Here is a 21,931-nt window from a genome sequence, read left to right as displayed (position 1 = left end):
ATCTACTTGCACTTTGACGTGCTTTCGAACTGCTAGGTTCGCAGGAGCAGAGACCGAACAACGGGAGCTCACCACATCGTGGGGATTCGAACCGCCAACCTTCTGATCAGCAAGCCCTAGACTCTGTGGTTTAGACCACAACACCACCCGTGTCTGCATTTTTAAGCCTTCTTAATTCATAGAACTGATTCCGAAATTCTCTTTAAAAAGAAAATTTATCGGCTTGGATCTTGAGATTGCCCGACAGTGGCGTAGCGTGGGTTGTCAGCACCCGGGGCAAGGCAAGTAATTTGCGCCCCCTAACCCGTGGATTTGCGCCCCCTAACCCGTGGATTTGCGCCCCCTAACCCATGGATTTGCGCCCCCTAACCCTAACCCCCAGATGTTGCGCCCGGTGCGGCCGGCCCCCCCTGCACCCCCCACGCTACGCCACTGTTGCCCGAGCAACATTTTACTCATTGAATCCTCCTACTGGCAGAAGGAAGGATTGCCATTTGTGCCAATTCCCATTTGCCCCTTTCCTCTGTTGCTTCTTGTGCCCCCTGATAATCTGCCCCAAAGGGTTAGTTAACCCACTGGAATGGCATAGGAGCTGGGGGGAAATGAAATGAGCAAACATCAGCTCACCCCCATTTCACCACTGGGAGCCTCCAGCCTAACTTAGGTAGGGGACCAATTTCGGTTGTCCACCCCCAGAGATTAATGGAACTGGAGAGGTTCCTGGGTGTTCTGGGAGATTTCCCATTGGATAGAGCCATTGATCCTGTTGAGGCTCTGGTCTCACTGTGGAATGGGGAGATGGGGAGTGCTGTGGATACTTCTGAATATAGTTTAGCTTAGAAGTTGCCTCTCAGATCCTGTTTGGTCAAGATCCTCTCATCTATTGGAGAAAATTAAGAACCACACTTTCAATGCACATATGTAGTTGCATAATGGAAGTGGCACGTGAACTGGAAGTAATATTACTTTTTTATATTGTTATAAAGTCTATCCTGTGACAATATGGTGAAGGACATGTAAGAAATAATGAAATAATAATAATAATAATAATATACAAGTTACATGAAATTACAGTAATTCCTGAGATCCAAAAAGAGCTCCTGCAGACTGAGGTATTATAGCAAACTCATGAAATGTCTGTGGTACAAGACAAGCTTAAGTCCGGCTGATTTTTTCAACTGGACATTAATTTAATTGTGTGTTGCGTGTTGGACTGTCTCTCTCAAGCAGATTTCACATGTCACTTAAAACCTTTTTGAGCTCTTTCCCACTGTTAGTGTGCATGTGTGAATGCCAGAAGTGTAGTTTTGAATGTACCTGCACCAGGTGTTTTGTTACTGATGAAATGGTGACCATGCAGGAAAGCTGAGCTACATTTGCACTTCAAGTTCCCTGCATTTTGGAGTCACCAGCAAACAGCTGCATGAAATTTGAAGCTCGTTTTCAGCATTTTTGTCCCCTAACAGAATTGTACATCTTTGGGAATGTCTTTTTTTTTAAAAAAATCATCATCATCATCAAGTCAGCAATCCCATATTTCTTTGTCATCTGCAATTTTGCTTCAAAAACAAAACACATTGCAAATATAGTTTATTTGTAAGATCAAGCTCCCAATTGTTCAAATTTATACAGAAGCATCATTCTGAATGACAGGTCTGTACAATTATTTATTACAATATTATTTATTATATGTATTTATATGCTGCATTCATGATTGCCCTGTTTAAGGCAGTTCTCAACATGTAAAAAACAATCTGGAACAGTGGTTCCCAAACTGTGGTCCATGGACTACCAATGATCTGCAAGATTCATTCAGATCATCCACAGAGTATCTGCATAGCTGTCAACCTTCCCTTTTTTTGTGGGAAATTCGCTTATTCCAGCGCCGTTTCCCGCTGCTTCCCGCTGCTATCCCGGATTGTTAGATATCCCATAGACTGTCCCTGGGACAGGTGAGGCTGCTGATCCCTTATTTTCAAGGCTCCCCGGGACAGGTGAGGCTACTGATCCCTTATTTTCGAGGCTGCTGATCCCTTATTTTCAAATCTGTAAGTTGACAGCTATGAGTATCTGTGTGGTTGAAGACTGCACTGAATATTCATATTGATTTTCAATTGTATTTTTATTTGCCTTTATTTCTTATATTGTATTTTAATATATTACAATCTGAATTCTTTGGTATTACAGTCATTAATTGTTCCCCCCAAGACCCTCAGCAATTTTCAAATGGATCATGACAGGAGGAAGTCTGAGAACTACAAATCTATAGCATTATGAATCATAAAAATATAAAACATAATAACACATCCCAAAATCATTTAAGTTATACATTTTGATCTGGCACACAAATTTAGACCAACAGTTCTATGTGTTCTATAGTTCAGCAGAAGTCTTCATTTTATGGTATAAGAAACAAAAGCAATATCTCTCACAAAGGCTATTTAAATTATGGAAGGAAGAAAAAGTTGAATCTGTTCCATTTACAATAGAACAGTATTCTGTGCTGTCACACCCATGGTTCCTGTTAAAAATACTGTTCATGAATATATCATAGAATGTCAATCTCAGATTTATAAAACCAATAAACCAGCAAGCATTCTAATTTTTTTTTTAGTATAGCTCTCCATCCTGTTTGTAATAAATTCATTTTTTAAATTTGTCATTTGCAAATGTTGATGTTGAATATTCTCCAGGAAAATACAGTGGGCCCAATATTCTCTAAATATTTTCTTACAAGTAGATAAATAGGTGCCACTCCGGCAGGAAGGTAAATGGCGTTTCCGTGCACTGCTCTGGTTTCGCCAGAAGCGGCTTAGTCATGCTGGCCACATGACCCAGAAGCTGTCTGCGGACAAACGCTGGCTCCCTCGGCCTATAGAGCGAGATGAGCGTGCAACCCCAGAGTCGGTCACGACTGGACCTAATGGTCAGGAGTCACTTTACCTTTACCTTTACCTTTACCTTTACCTTTATGCAATGTCATTAGTATCTGACAGTACTGATAGCTGATACACAGTGGAATATGACACTGCTTTTCAGACTGTATTCAACCTTAGACACACTTCCCAGAGAGTCAGTCCCATTGAATTCAATGAGGCCTAGTACTGAGGAGACATGCATAGGGTAGGGTTGCCCTGTTAAATTAACAGTGTTATCTATCCAAAACTATAAAATAAGATATCTGATTGCATGCCAGCTCTCAAATAGTATCTAACATTAGATATTCAAAGGTGATGTGTGATTTGTTTTGTACAATACAGTATACAATGCCACATGCCATTTTACAGATGATAATTTATGACCTAACATATCTGAGCCTAACAAACTAAAACCAACTAATAAATGTGATTAAATCTAATGCTTCTGAGTTTCAAATTTTAAGTGAAAATGATTGCATGCAAACTGTATACGTATTCGATTTATGACTCATTCATAAACAAAACTGGAGAAATTGGCAGATTTTAGATATTTTGGAATAATGCTTTCTTCCCTGCCCTCACAACCATCTACACAACTGCACCTTAATGCGCTCCTTTGTGACACTAGAAAATGAGGTTTTTTCACCCCTCTATGTTGTTTTGCACTCCATTAGAAAGGCATTATAAGAGATACAGAACATGTACTAAGAATGCACTGCCTTCTGATATATGGCATAAAAACATAATAATCCACTATAACTATTCTACATTATCTGTTACTAAATATACATAGCTTAATTTATATATGTATATAAATGCTGCTTGCTTTATTATACATATATAAATAAATATTTCCCCCTTTTGGGGGGAAAACAACTATTCTGAGCATGAGCAAGAATTTTAAGAGTAAGCAGTGACTAGCCAAATAAAAAAAAAAATTAGATGACATGGGAGGTTGATTTATAGTTTTTCAGCTTTTGAGAGGGTTGAACAAAACATCCCTTCTGAGTTACAGGACACAGTTTCTTCTGGGAAACGAATTGCAGATATTCCCCCACCCCCCTAGAATCGTTTCATACCAACTAATAATAAGTGGAGGAATTTGCATTCTAGAAATGAATAGTAATGAACTGATAACTAAAGTATTGCTTAAAGGTCCGAATAGGCAAAGATTATATATTACAGGCATTTTCTCTCTGTGTGTGTGTTATGCTATGTATATGTCATTGGAACCAGTGGAAAGGAAAGCATACCATAGCACCACCAAACCGCGGGCATTTTTCATACAACCTAGTGCAAATTCAAAGCTTTCTGTGACTGTCTCCAATGGAAAAAAAGAGCCGTAACTATTTTTAAATTCATCGGGAGTCCATGACCCCATAAGTAGTAACTTCCCTTTCTTGACAGAGCGCACATCTCACTTTTGTAAGTGTCAACAATTTCTGGCTGGCTGGCTCGAAACCCAGCCGGCCTCCTCTGTTTTCCTCCTAAAAGGGCCATGTCATTCTTATACAACTTAATCAGTGGCTACATACAGGAAAGCAACACTGCAGCCTTTCTGATCATTTTAATGAGGACCCCTGGCTATTCAGTCATTGAAATATAATTGACTTGCTCTCCTCTTATTTTCATAATAGACACTCCAACCTCAACCACATTTATTTTGCTATAAGAAATGTCAAGAAAGATTGGAAGTTTTCAGAGTGTCCCCATTAAAACTGAAAACATGCCACCCTGTCTTTTGCATGAGCTGCAGTCATTTTATATTGGACTCATTATGCAGATAGAAGATGCAAATGCTATAGCTATCGCACATAGAACCAAACTGCAAGTGCCAAGAAAATAAGCACATGGAAAATAATGTTCTCATTATATGCCTGTGTGTGTGTGTGTGTGTGTGTGAGAGAGAGAGAGAGAGAGAGAGAGAGAGAGAGATGGGGGGAATGGAGTGTGCTTGTATGTGTGTGCATATAGCCTTAAATATATATAAATACATCTCAAAATCCTAGCATTAGTTCATATTATTTAGTCAAAAGGAGCATTCTGGCAGATTTGATCATTTCAAAGTAATAGTGGCCCATTTCTTTTACGATCTGGTATATTTTCTCTTAGTAATAGCTAGTAAATCTTTAATGTAGGAATGCCAAAAGCTGCTGACTGAAAATATCCTTGTATTACAATGCAATGTGACTATGTACTATGCTTTTTAAGGCCTGTACGCCATTTTTTACTTTTGCATTTCAAGCCTTTTCAAAATAGGCATGCTAGCCACAACAAAAAGTCACATATTTTCTCAGATAGATTTGGTTTAGGGTCTGATCCACCACCCATTTACTGTACATATCTACTCAGCAGTAAGCCCCGCTGTGTTCACTTGGACTCATTCCCAGCTGAGTGTGCATAGGAATATAGTCTTAAAATGGTGAATTGAACCAGCAAACATTCCAGTTCTAAGAAAATCTCTGAGATTGCAACTGACTTTAATGAAATTTAATTCCACACAACTGTGCTGAGATGTTCTGGGCTAAACTCTTTTGGTTTTTTTAATTACAAAAATTCATTGCATTTGTAACAAAAGAAATAAAATCAACAAAGCATAATCATAACGACAAGGATCACCTTATATCTAGATTTTACCCAAACGTGAATGATAAGATTTGTCCATTATTTCTCTTCTTGGAGAGGTTCTGACATGGGATTCTCAGTATTAACAAGCAAATCTGTACAGTATTGGGATAGAAATGCATGGCCAGAGGGTATCTTTGGCTTGCACTTGCCTCCGTAAGTCTTGTAGTGCATCTGCTTGGGGCTCCTGGGGACTGATAAGGGCTATGCTCTATTGATCTCCTCTGTCTCCCTTTGGACAAAGCAGATGGATCTCCAAGCCACAGGCTCTGCCCATTTCTCCAGTTCAGGAATGCAAAGCTTAGAGCTCTAAGGGGGAGCTATTGCTTCAGAGTGAAGCAGCTCAGACAGGTGAGGCTTGCAGCCAGGCCTAGATCTGGGCAGTCATGTGTATGCATTTCCCACACCTTCTGAGAAGGTCCATGTGCAGCTAGCCTGGCTTGCCATCTCCTCTGTTCCTGTGGTTGATGAGGGGTATCTGCAAACCAGCCAAGAAGTAAGACAACTCGTATTGAGATCTCTGATCCTTGAGTGAAGATGTCTGGATATGCCAGCTCCTGCTGAGGGTGCAGAGATCTGCTATGCTCCTCATCTGAGACCACAGTTTCCAGGTATAGGTAGGACTTTCATCCTGATAAGCTCTGCACAGCTCTCCTTTTTCCAGTCTCTTTGTTCCTTTGTCCATTGCCTTCACTTTGCCTTCTCTCTTTCTTCTCAGGTTCCTACTTTCACTCGGCTGACTTCCTCTTCCATCACTGTGACTAGAGTACACCTGCTGGAACTACTACTTCTGCAAAAGGTGCAGGACCTCTGCATCCTTCTCATTTGGATATCCTATTCTCTGTTTCCTCTCTTGACTCTTTTACTGCCTACTTGGTTTCTTCAGACATTTCAGACTCCAGACCTCCACTCTTGCTCCACTCTCATTGCTTACCTTCTCCCTCTTTCTGTCTGAGCTGTCTCTTATGCCTTCCCTAACCAGACCCCAGACCATCATTAGTTCCTCTCCCTCAGCATGGCTGCAACTCAGTAGCCTCTTCCAGACCCAGTCCTGTTCTGGCTTGCCATCACTGCTGGGTAGTGTTCCTTTTGGTTGTCAGCTACCACAATCAGCATCCTCTTCAGCAGAGAGGGGCCATGATGGACAATGGTGTCAGCTCACAGGCATATTGATTGATTGGTAATGATGCATGATAATGTATTATTATTATTTCTGTAAATATAGTGCTTAACCAATGATACATGTACTTTCTGCATACACAGCTTCACCTGACCTGTCAGCAAAGCCATCCTATCAACTTTTTCTCATATTTGAAAAACACTGCTTCAGAGATTTTAACATTAAAGCGCATTGAAGGAAAAACAGGAAAGGTTTATTTCTCCAATGACGACTAATGAGATTTTCATCCAGGTCACTATGTTTGCTCCAAAGTTTCCTATTTTAGATTAATAATTGCATGCTCTTATAATGGTAGAACATCATTAAAGTAATTACTATAGGGTCTAGCAATTTCAAGCCTACACTGGAACGGAGGAAGCAAACTGTTTTTCGTATTTGTAAAGAAGGTCAAGATGATTGAGGCTGGGATATTAAAACATACTATGGAAAGGACGTGAACACATCATACTTAGCTTGGCAGTTATTGATAATAATAAAAAGTGAAGAAATGAGGAATTTTTAGAATATCAATTATATGATTTTATTAAGATATCAAAATAATACTGTGGCACACTGGAGACTAAAGACGGTTTAGGACTGCATTTACCACATGGAAGTCCATTATTTTTGGTATATTTGTTTTCCCACATCACACATCATTATCCCTTTAATAATGAATTCAGGTCATTGAGTGCCAGCTGGATGAGAGCCAAAACAAGGCCACAGAGATCCCCTTCAGTGCACCAAAGTGCCGGCTGTTGGACTAGAAGGTGAGCTGGTCAGAGCAGGGAGAATGCACTGAGAATGCAGCAACACACAGCCCAACAGAGGATAAAGCAAAGGCAAGAGATAATTAGGTATGGTTGCAAGCCATGGAGAAAGAGAGGGGGAAACAGGAGCTGATGAACCAACACACAGTTTGCCCTCTCTAGACTGCTTTGGTTCCCCAAAACAAATGGAAACTGTTGAGAAAGATATGCTTTCTTTTCATCAGAGAGCAAACTGAAGCTTTTGAAAGGTGAGCCCTCCACTGCCACTACGTTTAGGTTATACGCTGAGGGGAAATACAGCAAAAGTTAGGCCAGGTCACCAAGAAGAGCTTTATTGAGAGATATGTCCAAAATGAAGCCAGGAGTTGTTCTTCTGGAAATGATACCCCACAGGGAACCTGGTCTCTTTAGCTTCAGTTCCATCAGCCATGTTGCACTTAAGGCTAGATTACTGCTATGTGTTCTACATGGCACTGCCTTTGAAAAGTATTTGGAAACAGCATCTAATTTAGAAAGCAGTGGCTAGACTCTTAACTGGTGCTAGCTGGAGGGAACATAACATTTATTATCAGCCCTGGTTGCCAGTTTGTTTCTGAGTCTAATTCAAAGTGCTGGTGTTGACCTTAAGCATTCTAATAGTCTGAGGTCAGGGCATCTCTCTCTCACACATGATGAACAGTGTTTCGATGGGCCTGAGTTGTGCTTTCCATATCAAGGAGATACAGATCCCCATTTCACTGGAATGCCTTACACAGAAGAGTATGAAAATCAAAATACCTTAAATAAGCTTGATATACAACAAAACAACTGAATTGTCCCCTGCACCAGCACTTCTTGGACTTAGGATCCCATATGCTCATGATTACCCTAAAGATGACTTCTTTGTTGGAAAACCGGTGTTGAGCTGAACATTGGTTCTTGGTATAACAGAGTATGGTCAATAGCATCGGCTGAGAAACTAACATGTCAGGTGAGGGCGGCAAAGGGCAAACACAATCCATTTTCCCTTTATAACATACGGCAAATGTTTATTGAATACATAAGTTGTTCAGACTGTGGCAGGAATCCACCCAGCACTCATGGGAAAATGTGGCATGATCTCTTAGAGTAATCAAATGAAACTTCAACACATGACATGATAAAAGTCTGTAAGTTTGTCAGGGCAAGTTATTTGTTGCTTACTGTTGTAACAATTATTTTCTCAGTTTCAGTTTTTTCCAGTTTCTTTAGTATATTTTAGTATCCTGTAGATTCGGCTCTCTACTGTTTCACTCATAGTAGACCTGCTGAAATTAATGAACATGATTACATTAGGCCCATTAATTTCAGTAGGTCTACTTTGAGTAAAACTTAGTTGAATACACTCAAGGAATTGTGTCACATTGGCTTAAACTACATAATGCATGGCATTATACAAATATGATACTATAGAGCAGGAAAGTATAGCAGCTATTCCAATACAGAATATACCAATCTTAATGTTTTTGTACCAAATACTCTGCTTTTCTAATAAAGATCACAACCCCCACCTGCGTCTGATCACATGAAATTTTATTCCTAAGGGCATGCTTATTTTTCTACCCTGGCAGGAATGCATTCATCCCTGTGTTCTGGATGGAACTGCTGACCATTTTGTTGTATGTATGCAATAATCCCAGAGGGGGAAAAATAACACTCCAATTTTCCTCCAATATAGCTTTATTATGTAGCACTGCAAATGACAACACTGTGCTATTGCAAGATCAACTGAATAACTCTGACAAGTTACTAGCAAACCTTAAATATAAATTGAATTTTTAGTCTCCCTTTATGGTGGCAATTTGGCCAGGCCCTCATTTTCAGCTTCTCGAATCAGAGTTTAGCTGGTCTGTACTATGGTTTGTACATCATATGGGTTTAAAATCATTGTTACCAGTGCAACTCTCTGTCCTTGTTGCCAAAGGCACTAAATAAAGAAGATCAACTTATTATGAACTGTTGTACTAATAGATTACTCCTTTTGCTGGTTGTACATGTAAAGCACAGGACATGGAGTCAGAGGAGCTCATTTCTATTAATGGATCTGTCAAAGAGTTGCTCTGCAACCTACAGCAAGCCCCTTCTGGAGCTAATTAATGCTTTCCCTGTCTAAGTTAATATGGGGTGAACATATCCCATGAAGGGTACCTAAATTTAGGCATATGAGTTTGAAATGTTTTGCCCAAGGATACCCTCCTTGAGCCTCCAAGAGCACTCTTAAAGGAGCTCACCCAACACTTTGCAAGTACTGTATAGCAAACCCTTTTGCTGATTTGACTCTCAGTTATGCAGAACTTGTGCAACCCATTTGATAGTCTACACATTATTATTACAGAGTATTCTGTGTTAATAGTATTCCATTTCATCAAAGCTGGTGCTTATCTGAACATTTAACATTACATTCAATTTATATCCCACCTGTGTACATATAGCACTCAAGGCTATATGTTCAGACCAATTAATATAAAGGTAGGTGCTGCCCCAATGCACCTTTGCAAATGCAGAACGACATAATTCCAGGGGCCCCACACCCTCAGAGATCACCACACCACACCAGTTCTTTTAATGCATCCCCAAGAGTTTGCCTCCTTTCTTCTTAGATGTTAATTGCCTTGCAAGGCCTTATCGCCACCACCTACTGGCTACAAGATTGTTAGTTTTCAACCACAATATTTCATAAAGTTTAATATCTTGTAAGAACATCTATAAAATAACAACCCCAAATATTTTTATCCCCACACAGACAGCCCTCAAAGACAAATTTATAATGCCCAAGTCATCAAGCTTGCAAAGAACAGGTTCTCCACGGTTCTCTCTGGGACCTAAAGGCTATTGGGAAGAGTCAACTATTCATCAGCTCTACCCTTCTCTAGCCTACCTGGGCTGATTACTGGTTGAGATACTTATAAGCAATTAGCCAATTAGGTAGTTTATTCCTCACATATGGGCTCAACAACATCCCAAGTCCCAAGTAAATAGAGATAGCTCTGTTTTGGATGGACCATGGCTCCGTGATAAAATACATGCTTTAAATGCAAATGGTCCCAGGAGCTCAGGGAAGACCTCTATATGAGATTTTGAAGAGCCAATGTAGCATATAATGGGCTAGATGAACCAATTGTCTGGCTCAGTACAACAATACAAATAAAGGAACAAGTGACCCACATTGAGTCAACACAACACTTTAAAAAAGGTAAACTCTCAGTCATGATAGTGATACAAAAGGTGACATAAATATAGTAAGATGCTGTGTTATACAATCAACCATCTAAATATTTAATGCAATATGAAAGAATCCAAATTTGAAATACTGCAGAAATTCAATATAACAGAATAGCAGTAGAATATTATAAATATATGTGGCTACAGTTGAATTCTTACATTTTCCTTCAGGTTTAGAACTGCTCGTTGATACTGTGAAATTGCCCCAATGAAGAAAACAAAGTAGGAGCCTTGCTTGTGTGAAGCGCCATGGAGTCTTCCAGTCAGAGCTTCGTGACTCTGCTTCTGCATTTAAGAAAGCAGTGCATACTATGAAGTGAATACCAAAACCACCACTAACTTGGACCCCAGAATTTTGCCTCACTGTAATCTCATTTCTTCTTAGATCCTCTCGGGAATAAAGCAAAGAGGGTGCAACTGAAAGGGCCAAAAAAGCATGTGAGTGAGGGATGCTATTCCCTTCCCCCATCTTCCACTCTCAGGGCTCCTCCAGATGACGCGGGTGGCACTGTGGGTTAAACCACAGAGCTTAGGCCTTACCGATCAGAAGGGTTTTGGAACTGATTCAAGAATTTGGTCAGGTTGCAGGATTTAAACTGAATAAGTTAAAAACAAAGATTCTAGAGAAAAAATTAACAGTGATTGAAAGAGAGAGGTTTCAGAATGAGACAGGTTTAACAGTGGTTAAGAAAGTGAAATACCTTGGGATTAATATGACAGCTAAAAATGGGAACCTATTTAAAGACAATTATGAAAAATGCTGGACGGAAGTGAAAAAAGACTTAGAAATTTGGTCAAATTTGAAGCTTTTACTGCTAGGCCGTATTGCTGCGATAAAAATGAATGTATTGCCTAGAATGTTATTTTTGTTTCAAACATTGCAAATTTTGGATAAGATGGATTGTTTCAGGAAGTGGCAGAGAGACATCTCTAGATTTGTCTGGCAGGGCAAGAAGCCTAGAATAAAATTTAAAATATTAACGGATGCAAAGGAAAGAGGCAGATTTGCCCTGCCAGACCTTAAACTTTATTATGATTCAGCAGCTTTTTGCTGGTTGAAAGAATGGCTGCTTCTTGAAAACACAGACATCTTGGATTTAGAAGGCTTTAATAATGTATTCGGATGGCGTGCATATTTATGGTATGATAAGGTCAAAGCACATAAAGCATTTAAAAACCATATTGTCAGGAAAGCATTGTTTAATGTCTGGATAAGATATAAGGATTTATTTGAAAATAAAACCCCAAGGTGGCTGTCACCGATGGAAGCGAAGGCTCAGAAAAAGCTCAATATGGAGGCCAAATGGCCGAAATATTGGGAAATTTTAGAAGAAGAGGGAGACAAATTGAAATTGCAGAGTTTCGAAAAATTCAAAAAATTAAAAAACAAAGTGCGAGATTGGCTTCATTATTATCAAATAATGGAGGCATACAATTTGGACAAAAAAGTTGGATTCCAGGTGGAAAAATGAAAATTGGAAACAGAACTGTTAGATCCCAAAACTAAGATTTTGTCAAGGATGTATAACTTGCTGTTGAAATGGAATACTCAGGATGAAACTGTGAAATCTGCTATGATTAAATGGGCACAAGATGTTGGACATAATATTATGATGGCTGACTGGGAACAGTTATGGACCACAGGTATGAAGTTTACGGCATGTAATGCTTTAAGAGAGAATATTATGAAAATGATAGACAGGTGGTACATGACACCAGTCAAGCTTGCAAAAATCTATCATTTGCCCGATAATAAATGTTGGAAATGTAAGGAAACTGAAGGTACATTCTTTCACCTTTGGGACGTGCCCAAGGATTAAGGCTTTCTGGGAGATGATATATAATGAAATGAAAAAGGTATTTAAATATACCAGGGGTCTGCAACCCGCGGCTCCGGAGCCGTATGTGGCTCTTTTACACCTTTGCCGTGGCTCCGGGGCGGATACTAGCAAGGGGAGGAGGCACATTGTGCGCCCCGACACTCCCCACTGTGGCGGGCACTGTACTGGCTGTGACATCGCATGGGGGCGGTGCGTGCGTTAGTCACGCACCGTCCCGACGTTACCTTCCCGCCCGCTGTCAGATCGCGGCTCCGGAGATATATTTGTTTTAAATGTCACAATGGTTTTGCGGCTCCCAGTTTTTTTCCCCTTCAGAAACGGGTCCAAGTGGCTCTTTTTGTCTTAAAGGTTGCAGACCCCTGAAATATACCTTCCTGAAGAAACCAGAGGCCTTTCTCCTGGGCATAGTCGGCCAATTGGTGCCAAAGAAGGATAGAACTTTCTTTATGTGTGCCACAACAGCAGCAAGAATACTTATTGCAAAGTACTGGAAGACACAAGACCTACCCACGCTGGAAGAATGGCAGATGAAGGTGATGGACTACAGTGGTACCCCGCAAGACGAATGCCTCGCAAGACGGAAAACCCGCAAGACGAAAGGGTTTTCTGTTTTGGAGGCGCTTCGCAAGACGAATTTCCCTATGGGCTTGCATCGCAAGACGAAAGCCCATAGGGAAATGCTGGCGGTCGGGAGCAAAGACTTTCGCCCACAGCCGGCCTTCAGAAGAGGACCTCTTCTGAAGGCCGGCGGGGGGCAAAAGTCTTTGCTCCCCCCCCGCCTGCCTTCCCCCCACCTGCCCCGGGCGATCTTAAAATGCTGGCGGGCGGGAGCGAAGCGTTCGCTGCCGACCCCCAGCATTTTAAAATCTCCAAGGGACAGCAGAGAAGTCTCTGTCCCGGGGAGGTTTTAAAATGCTGGGGGTCGGGAGCGTTCGCTGCCGACCCCCAGCATTTTAAAACGATGTTCCGAAGTGGGGAGGTGGGGCGGGAACAGCTGCCCCATCCGCCCCACTTCGGAACGATGTTCCGAAGGGGGGAGGGGGGGCGGGAACAGCTGCCCCAGCCGCCCCACTTCGGAACGATGTTCCGAAGTGGGGGGGTGGGGCGGGAACAGCTGCCCCAGCCGCCCCTCTTCGGAACGATGTTCCGAAGGGGGGAGGTGGGGCGGGAACATCTGCCCCATCCGCCCCACTTCGGAACGATGTTCCGAAGGGGGGAGGGGGGGCGGGAACAGCTGCCCCAGCCGCCCCACTTCGGAACGATGTTCCGAAGGGGGGAGGTGGGGCGGGAACAGCTGCCCCATCCGCCCCACTTCGGAACGATGTTCCGAAGGGGGGAGGTGGGGCGGGAACAGCTGCCCCAGCCGCCCCACTTCGGAACGCTGTTCCGAAGTGGGGAGGTGGGGCGGGAACAGCTGCCCCAGCCGCCCCACTTCGGAATGATGTTCCGAAGGGGGGAGGTGGGGCGGGAACAGCTGCCCCAGCCGCCCCACTTCGGAACGATGTTCCGAAGGGGGGAGGTGGGGCGGGAACAGCTGCCCCATCCGCCCCACTTCGGAACGATGTTCCGAAGGGGGGAGGTGGGGCGGGAACAGCTGCCCCAGCCGCCCCACTTCGGAACGCTGTTCCGAAGGGGGGAGGTGGGGCGGGAACAGCTGCCCCAGCCGCCCCACTTCGGAATGATGTTCCGAAGGGGGGAGGTGGGGCGGGAACAGCTGCCCCAGCCGCCCCACTTCGGAACGATGTTCCGAAGGGGGAGGGGGGGCGGGAACATCTGCCCCATCCGCCCCACTTCGGAACGATGTTCCGAAGGGGGGAGGGGGGCGGGAACAGCTGCCCCAGCCGCCCCACTTCGGAACGATGTTCCGAAGGGGGGAGGTGGGGCGGGAACAGCTGCCCCATCCGCCCCACTTCCGAACGCTGTTCCGAAGTGGGGAGGTGGGGCGGGAACAGCTGCCCCAGCCGCCCCACTTCGGAACGATGTTCCGAAGGGGGGAGGGGGGTGGGAACAGCTGCCCCAGCTGCCGGGCTTCGTAGCGCTGCTGCGAAGCCGGGCGGGGGGGTGGGAACACCTTCTGAAGGCGGGCAGGGGGCGAAAGTCTTTGCTCCCCCCTGCCTGCCTTCCCAGGGGCTTTTAAATCGCCCCGGACAGCGGAGAAGTCCTCCGCTGTCCGGGGCGATTTTAAAATGCCGCCCGCCAGCATTTTAAGATCCCCCGGACAGCGGAGAAGTCCTCCGCTGTCCCAGGGTTTTTTAAAATGCTGGGGGTGGGAAGAAAAGCCCTTGTCCCCCCCCAGCCTTCAGAAGAGGTCCGGGGACAGACTGTCCCCGGACCTGGCCTGAAGGTGGTTTCCCTAGGAACGCATTAATTGATTTTCAATGCATTCCTATGGGAAACCGTGCATCGCAAGACGAAAAACCCGCAAGACGAAGAGAATTGCGGAACGAATTAATTTCGTCTTGCGAGGCACCACTGTATATGGAATTGGCGAAAATGACTGGCAGAATCCGAGATCAGGGAGAAGAGTCGGTGGAAGAAGACTGGAAAAAGTTTAAAGACTATTTACAGAAATATTGCAAAATTAATGAATGTTAGAATGATGTTGGATAGAAATTAAGTGGTTTTTAGCTGTAATATTATAAGGGAATATGAAAAATGGATTATTAATAGGTAAAAATTTAATGTCACAATATTTTAACATTAAAAACTGGGATAAACAAAGAGGGGAAGGATTTGCTGAACTAACAAACTGAATTGGAATACAAAAAAGGGAGGTGTGAGGAGGTCCGGGAAACAAGCAAATGAAAGATAAGTAACGGAAAGATTGAGTTGTTTTTAACTACTTTTATTTTGTATTTTTGTTTTTTGTTTTTTCATTTTGTAATATTTTGAAAATCTTAATAAATATTTTTTTAAAAACAACTACAGAAGGTCGGTGGTTCGAATCCCCGCGACGGGGTGAGCTCCCGTTGCTCGGTCCCTGCTCCTGCCAACCTAGCAGTTCGAAAGCACCTCAAAATGCAAGTAGATAAATAGGTACCGCTCCAGCTGGAAGGTAAACATCGTTTCCGTGCGATGCTCTGGTTCGCCAGAAGCGGCTTAGTCATGCTGGCCACATGACCCAGAAGCTGTACACCGGCTCCCTAGGCCAATAAAGCGAGATGAGCGCCGCAACCCCAGAGTCGGCCACGACTGGACCTATTGGTCAGGGGTCCCTTTACCTTTACTTTAATCTCATTTCTTCTTAGATCCTCTCAGGAATAAAGCAAAGAGGGTGCAACTGAAAGGGCCAAAAAAGCATGTGAGTGAGGGATGCTATTCCCTTCCCCCATCTGCCACTCTCAGGGCCCCTCCAGATGTCCTTTTTAGTGTGCATTCATGATTCTTTGTGCTCATGATGATATTGGGGCATTCATACAATATCCCACTTTTGATACTGTTTGTGCATGCGAAAGGATTTAGGGCAGTCGCATGGCTTCATTTCCTTCCAGTGCATATCCTGTAACTTCCTGATGAAATTCCGTAATGTTTCATACCACAAATGTTCTGGGTTTGGTTTGGTTTTATCCCACTTTTGTTACTCTTCCAGACAATAACAATGTGATAGCATTAGGGAAGCAAAACTGGAAGTGAGCACCCACTTGAGATGGCTGCATTACTGCACTTGGGTAAAAAACAACAAGAAGCAAGCAAGTCGAAGGATGTAGGATCCTGCACTCCACCTGCTACTTTGGTCACTTGGGTTACCCCAACTCTGCTCTACACACAAATTCTACAGATAGCTGTACAAACACAGAGATCTCTCATGATCATATGTAGTTTTGGCCTTTTATGGAAAAAAGATTAGTTGGTTGATCTTTGCCTGCTTACCTGCCGGGATGGCTTTCTATTATCTTCTATATCCTTACAAATATAAGGTTCCATCTTTTCATTTGTCCCCCTGGTAATTGTGCCCTCACAATTGATACAAGCATGTAGGATGAGCACACAGTGCACAGACTCACGCCTACTCAGAAGCTGATGGGAATGTTGCTCTAGGTCAGGTGCAGTGTCAGATTTACATATAAGCTAAACAAGCTGTAGCTTAGGACCCCACTCTCTTGGGGGCCCGAATTTTTTTTCACTATTAATATACTTCTTCTTGATTGTATTTCAGTTCAACAATTACTTTGATAAAATACATATTATGTTATGTGCAAATGACTTTAGATACCTATTACGTACATAAATTACCATATAACATATATTCAACACAAAAAACAGCGACAATTTGTTTTTGACAAAGGACAGCTAGACATACCTTCAGTAGCTTAGGGCTTTATCAAACCTAAATCCAGCCCTGGTCAGGTGTGTCAGACTGCACTTTGATGGGCAATGTGCACAGAGTATTACAGGCTGTCATGTCCTCCTCAAAGCATGCTGACTTCTGAGGATACTACAGTTCTTGGACTTTTATCTCGGAGGCCAACTGAAATATACTCAGATTCGAGAGTGGATTTCATGCTCTTTATTCAGCTCATAGTGGTGAGGAGGAATGGAAGTTCCCCCAGAATGTCTGCTTTATATACATTAGTTACACAATGGGCCCTGCGTGATTGGCTAATTCTGGGATTCACCTGTAGGCCAATCAGGTTGCGGATTCACTTCCACCTGGAGCTGGATTGGGTGGCTCCTGTGGACCAATCAGACTGCTGCATTCTGAATCCTATTGTTCTAGGACCAATCAGACTGCTGCCTTTTGGATCCTATTCAACTCAGTACATAACACCAACACATTCTAAAGTACCCAGAGTGGGGGAACAAGGTGTGCAGAGGTTACTGTGCCGTCAACTCACTCCTCTCCCTGTTCTCGCATTCACAGAGAGGAGGGGAACAGGCAGAAACAAAAAGGAGGAGGAGGAGAATCAGAAGATTCCAGGGGTTGACAGTGGGGCATGGGCCGTGGGAGTTGCCCTATAATGCTGACCCCTGACACTGGGCCCTGCTTTGGCTGGTTAGATGCAGTACTGATACATTTTCTCCTTGATCACTGAACATTCCATGTTTCCCTTCCCCAGACTGATGTCTTCCACTTAAATCCACCTGCCCAAAAGCCCTTAAAATATTGAAACTCTGTGCCAATGTTACCAGCAATGCAAGCTTAAGGTCTGAAATACTGTCCTATACACATAGGGGGCATTGGGCACAGCTCCTGAAGATCTGGGGCCACACACAATTACATCCCCCCTTGTGGCAGCGTAGCCCAGATTTGTGGATCATACTGGCTAATCTTGCAATGTCAGTCAGCATTAAGCAGCTCAATAGAGCTGATGAGCAACAGAGCAAAGAAATTTGCAATTAAATACAAAGTGCTACCGTTTATGTCAAGCTGAGGGAAGTCAGTGTTGGAAGATGGTTAAGAGAATTAGCCCTGTTGAAAGCAGGGCGTTGGTTCGTTATAAAAAGCCAGCATTAATAAAACCAACACAGTCGTTTAAGTATAAAAACGGTATCATCCTCAAATGCCTAATAAATTCATAATGGAATAACATGCTGATCAAAACTGGGGGGGGGGGGGAATAGTGACTAATTAGTATTATCAGATATAGTCCAACAAAATGAGTGGCTGATTTCTGTAATTCATGGGTGAAAGTAGGTTGGTATAGAAAGAGAATATTGGCAAAACTTTGACTCTGATACATCACTAAATTTAAATGCAGTTCTCACTATGGTGTTTAACCTGTGTCTCAGATGTGCCACCTTGGTGGAAACTGGGTCTCAAGGCATCAGTATATCATGAGATACTGGTAAAAGATAAAATCCACTTTCATCACTGCTAATACCCCCGTTATCTATTCATGCAAAATATCCATTGATATTAATTTTAATATGGCCTATTTCCATATTATATGTTTAATATCAAGGAAGAAATGCCTCTCTATGCTCTGTGCTATGTAAAAGAATTATAAATCCACTGTATTGGATTTATTACCAATGGTATCAACTGTGGGATAGGGACACACACACAGAGAGAGAGAGAGAGAGAGAGAGGGAGAGAGTATATGAATGCATGTAGCACTGAGGAAATGCACAGAATTACATAGAAATAGAGAAAAGCCCTCTTCAGGCATAACAGATTGCATGTCAAGTCCCCAAGGCCTCCCCCTTATGTTGAATAATAACATGTGGACACCATATATATTAAGTTAATGGGCAAAATTTAGGCCACAACTCTATTGGTTACAGAATTTGAGCAGTATTGGCTTAGGCATTGGAATTGAACCAACTATGTCAGACTCCTGCCCACACTACAGGAAGTCTCAGAAGGGTTAACCACCAGTAGGGGGAGCCCTGTTGATGCACATCAACTCGGAGCTCCCCTCAGGGTCACCGGTAGGTCATGCCATGGCCCTAGCCTCCACGCGGGCTTCAGACAGGAACCGTGACCCCTGGATTCCTTTAACGGATTGCCCTTTAGAATGAAGGAGCAGGTGACGGCCACACCTCCCCTCCCCCAAACCAGATTTTACCAAAGCCTAACCGCCAAACCTTACAAAGTTGTGACAATTGCTATGAGATAGGAGAAAACCAAATGACCAGTGGCAATTTGCCAAGTGGAAAAATTCCTACCAGGCCCCTCAATGGCTATCAACCGAGGTCCGTAGCAAAGCCAGTATGACGAGCGCATGAAACAAGGGCAGGAGGGCAGGAGATCCGTGGAAGCCAGATCAAGAAGCCCTGATCGTGCGGTCTGTTTAAAAGGGGGTAAGCCACACACCCCGGCCAACCGGATTGGCCGGCCAGGGGCTGGGGACTCCCTGATGACACGGGGCTTACCCAGCCCCCGCTCTGTGTGGAGGCCACGTGGCCTGTCCGCGATGGCGCCCCACCCGGAAGTGGAGCGGCCTTCCCAGTCAAACATGTGACGGGGCAAGGCAGATGTGCATGCTAGCTCTGCCAATCTACCGTCCCACCCCAGTGGCCATTCCAATCATATTTCAGCTCATGGAGGGTGAAGATCTGAACTCAGAAAGGCTCCCTGCATATTTTTAAACCCTGATTATTATTATTTTATAAAGGGGCTGCCACCTTCATACCTTCCTTATCATTGTTGAAAGGTGGCTCGAATAACAATGGGGAGCAGCTCTAGTGTGCTCTTCCCTGACTACCTACCTCATGTGTTTACTTTAATTGGAAATGGAATGAATGAAGGTAGTGGGGCGGGGGGGGGCAGAGAGAGAAGAAAATAACACAAAATCCAAAAATAAAGAACAATGCAGCACCCATCATATACAAATTGTCAATAGACAATCGCTTTTGCACAATACTTTTTGACTACCTGACTTCAAATTACTGGTTGGTTGAGTGGCTTCTTACACATCAGAGAATAAAGCAAAATATTGTGTGTGTGTGTGTGTGTGTGTACACACACACACACACAAATATATATATCCTGCCATGTGGTGCTACATGGCAATTTACTATGTCTAGGAAACTTAAAAAATCTTAGATGAGCCAAAAGCTAATTAGCTGCAGTTTTTCCACATTTCTATTATGTTTTGGAATTTTGGAATTTTTAATTTTGGAATTGCCTTATAGTGAGTCTGAAGCTATCTTGTGCGCTCTCTCTCTCTCTCTCTCTCTCTCTGTCTCTCTCTGTCTCTCTCTCTCTCTCTCTCTCTCACACACACACACACACACACACCTGTGAACTTTCACATCCCTTCTCCTGGGCAAGCAAAGAGTCCGGGGGTTAGCCTGCCCTGATTAAGCAGCAGGCACATTCCCAAGAAAAGAATGAGTGATTCTTTTCTTGCACACTTTATTAAAATTCTACACCATGCTACATTCCTTAAAATACTGTAACTAAAAGCTGGGGAAGTGAAATTGATGGCAGGAAGTATTTCCCTTTGGGGTCTTATCTAAGTCACAAATAGACACATTATTTCCAAACTAAGATTATGAGCAAAATAGAAAGTTGAAATTAAAGACTAAGACCTCCATTTCCTAGTCCAGAACACTGGGCCACCTTTTGCTCAAATGATCAAGCTTTAAAGCTTCACAAATCCCATCATCACCAGGAGAAATTAAACTGTGGGCGATTGAAAACATCTACAGGATGAACTAATAAAGCTGGTTGAGTAGGCTAGATGAGGTGAAATTGGCTGATTAGATTTAGTTTAGACAAAGGCAAGCTCACGCACAATGGAAGGAGGGAACAATATGAACTACTCATACACATTGATGAGTGTAACAGTAAACACTCAGGAGAAAGACCGAGGAATGGTTGTTTCATTTAACAAAAACATGCACCAAACTGCAGCAGTAGCCCAAAAGGCAAACAAGATATTGTCTTTTATTAGCAGACAATATTTTGCTAATTTAAAATGCGAATATAAAAATAATACTGAAAATTTAGCAACGCTGTCATATGAAATGCACGCCCTGGTTTTGATTACATTTGGACAGTCTACTTCACAGTGCTAGATGGGTCTTTGGTCTGAATGTACTGAAGTCATCACCACCTTTCACTCTGGCCAGTTCAAGCCAACAGGACTTGGGGTACAATGCTGAACCCACTACCAGGACCCAGGGAATACATCGTACCCCTGCTTGGGGTCAAAATGGGAGCTCGGGAGCCAAAGGAGGGGAACCTCCTGAGGGGACTGCCATCTGCTGGTGAAGGGCAGTGGGTCTTGGTGCTGACAGCAGCCTGCCTTCAAGCAGAGGAGAGCGAAGCAGCTCACTGCCACTATTATCATGAGCAGATAAAGAATTGACTACATCTGGTAACATTATCTTTTCCAAGCAACTCTCTTAAGAATCAGGAGATTAATATTTGCAGTGGGAATTACTACAAAACTGTATTGGCTGTCTTCATGATATGTCAGAAATAAGATAGTCAGATCGTGCTGAATGTGCAAAGCTCACTTGCCTGGCATTAAATTAAAGACCTCCTAGAACTAAATATGACAGTCAAAACAAGAAATGAAGCCCATGGAGTTTTGTTATATGTGACATCTTTTACCTGTGTGTTTATGTCACCTTCCATCCACCCCTCTCTCGTCTTCCATGCCCTTTTATACCTTACAGGCTCGTGACATAAAACTGTAGTGGATAAAAACAGATTGACTCATGGAGAAGGGAAGGGGCCCCAAATAAACTTTGTACCCCCTGATAAAATTTTCTCAGAGGCCCTGCCCACTGCTCTGCTTCTTCCACCCAATATGAGGAATGATGTATCCACATCACAGACCTAACTAGATTGCATCCTGCGTCAACAAAGAAAGTTCTTCCTGCTCTTTTCTGTGAAAAGGAACTGTTGACAACCTGTTGTTCAACAAGGAGTTTCTTTGTGCATAAACCAGCTGAAAAATGAATGTTTTCTCCCCTCATCTT

This window comes from Podarcis bocagei, assembly GCF_964188305.1.
Source record: "Podarcis bocagei genome assembly, chromosome: 3".
Lineage (NCBI taxonomy): Eukaryota > Metazoa > Chordata > Lepidosauria > Squamata > Lacertidae > Podarcis > Podarcis bocagei.
Note: the sequence above shows the minus strand (reverse complement) of the source record.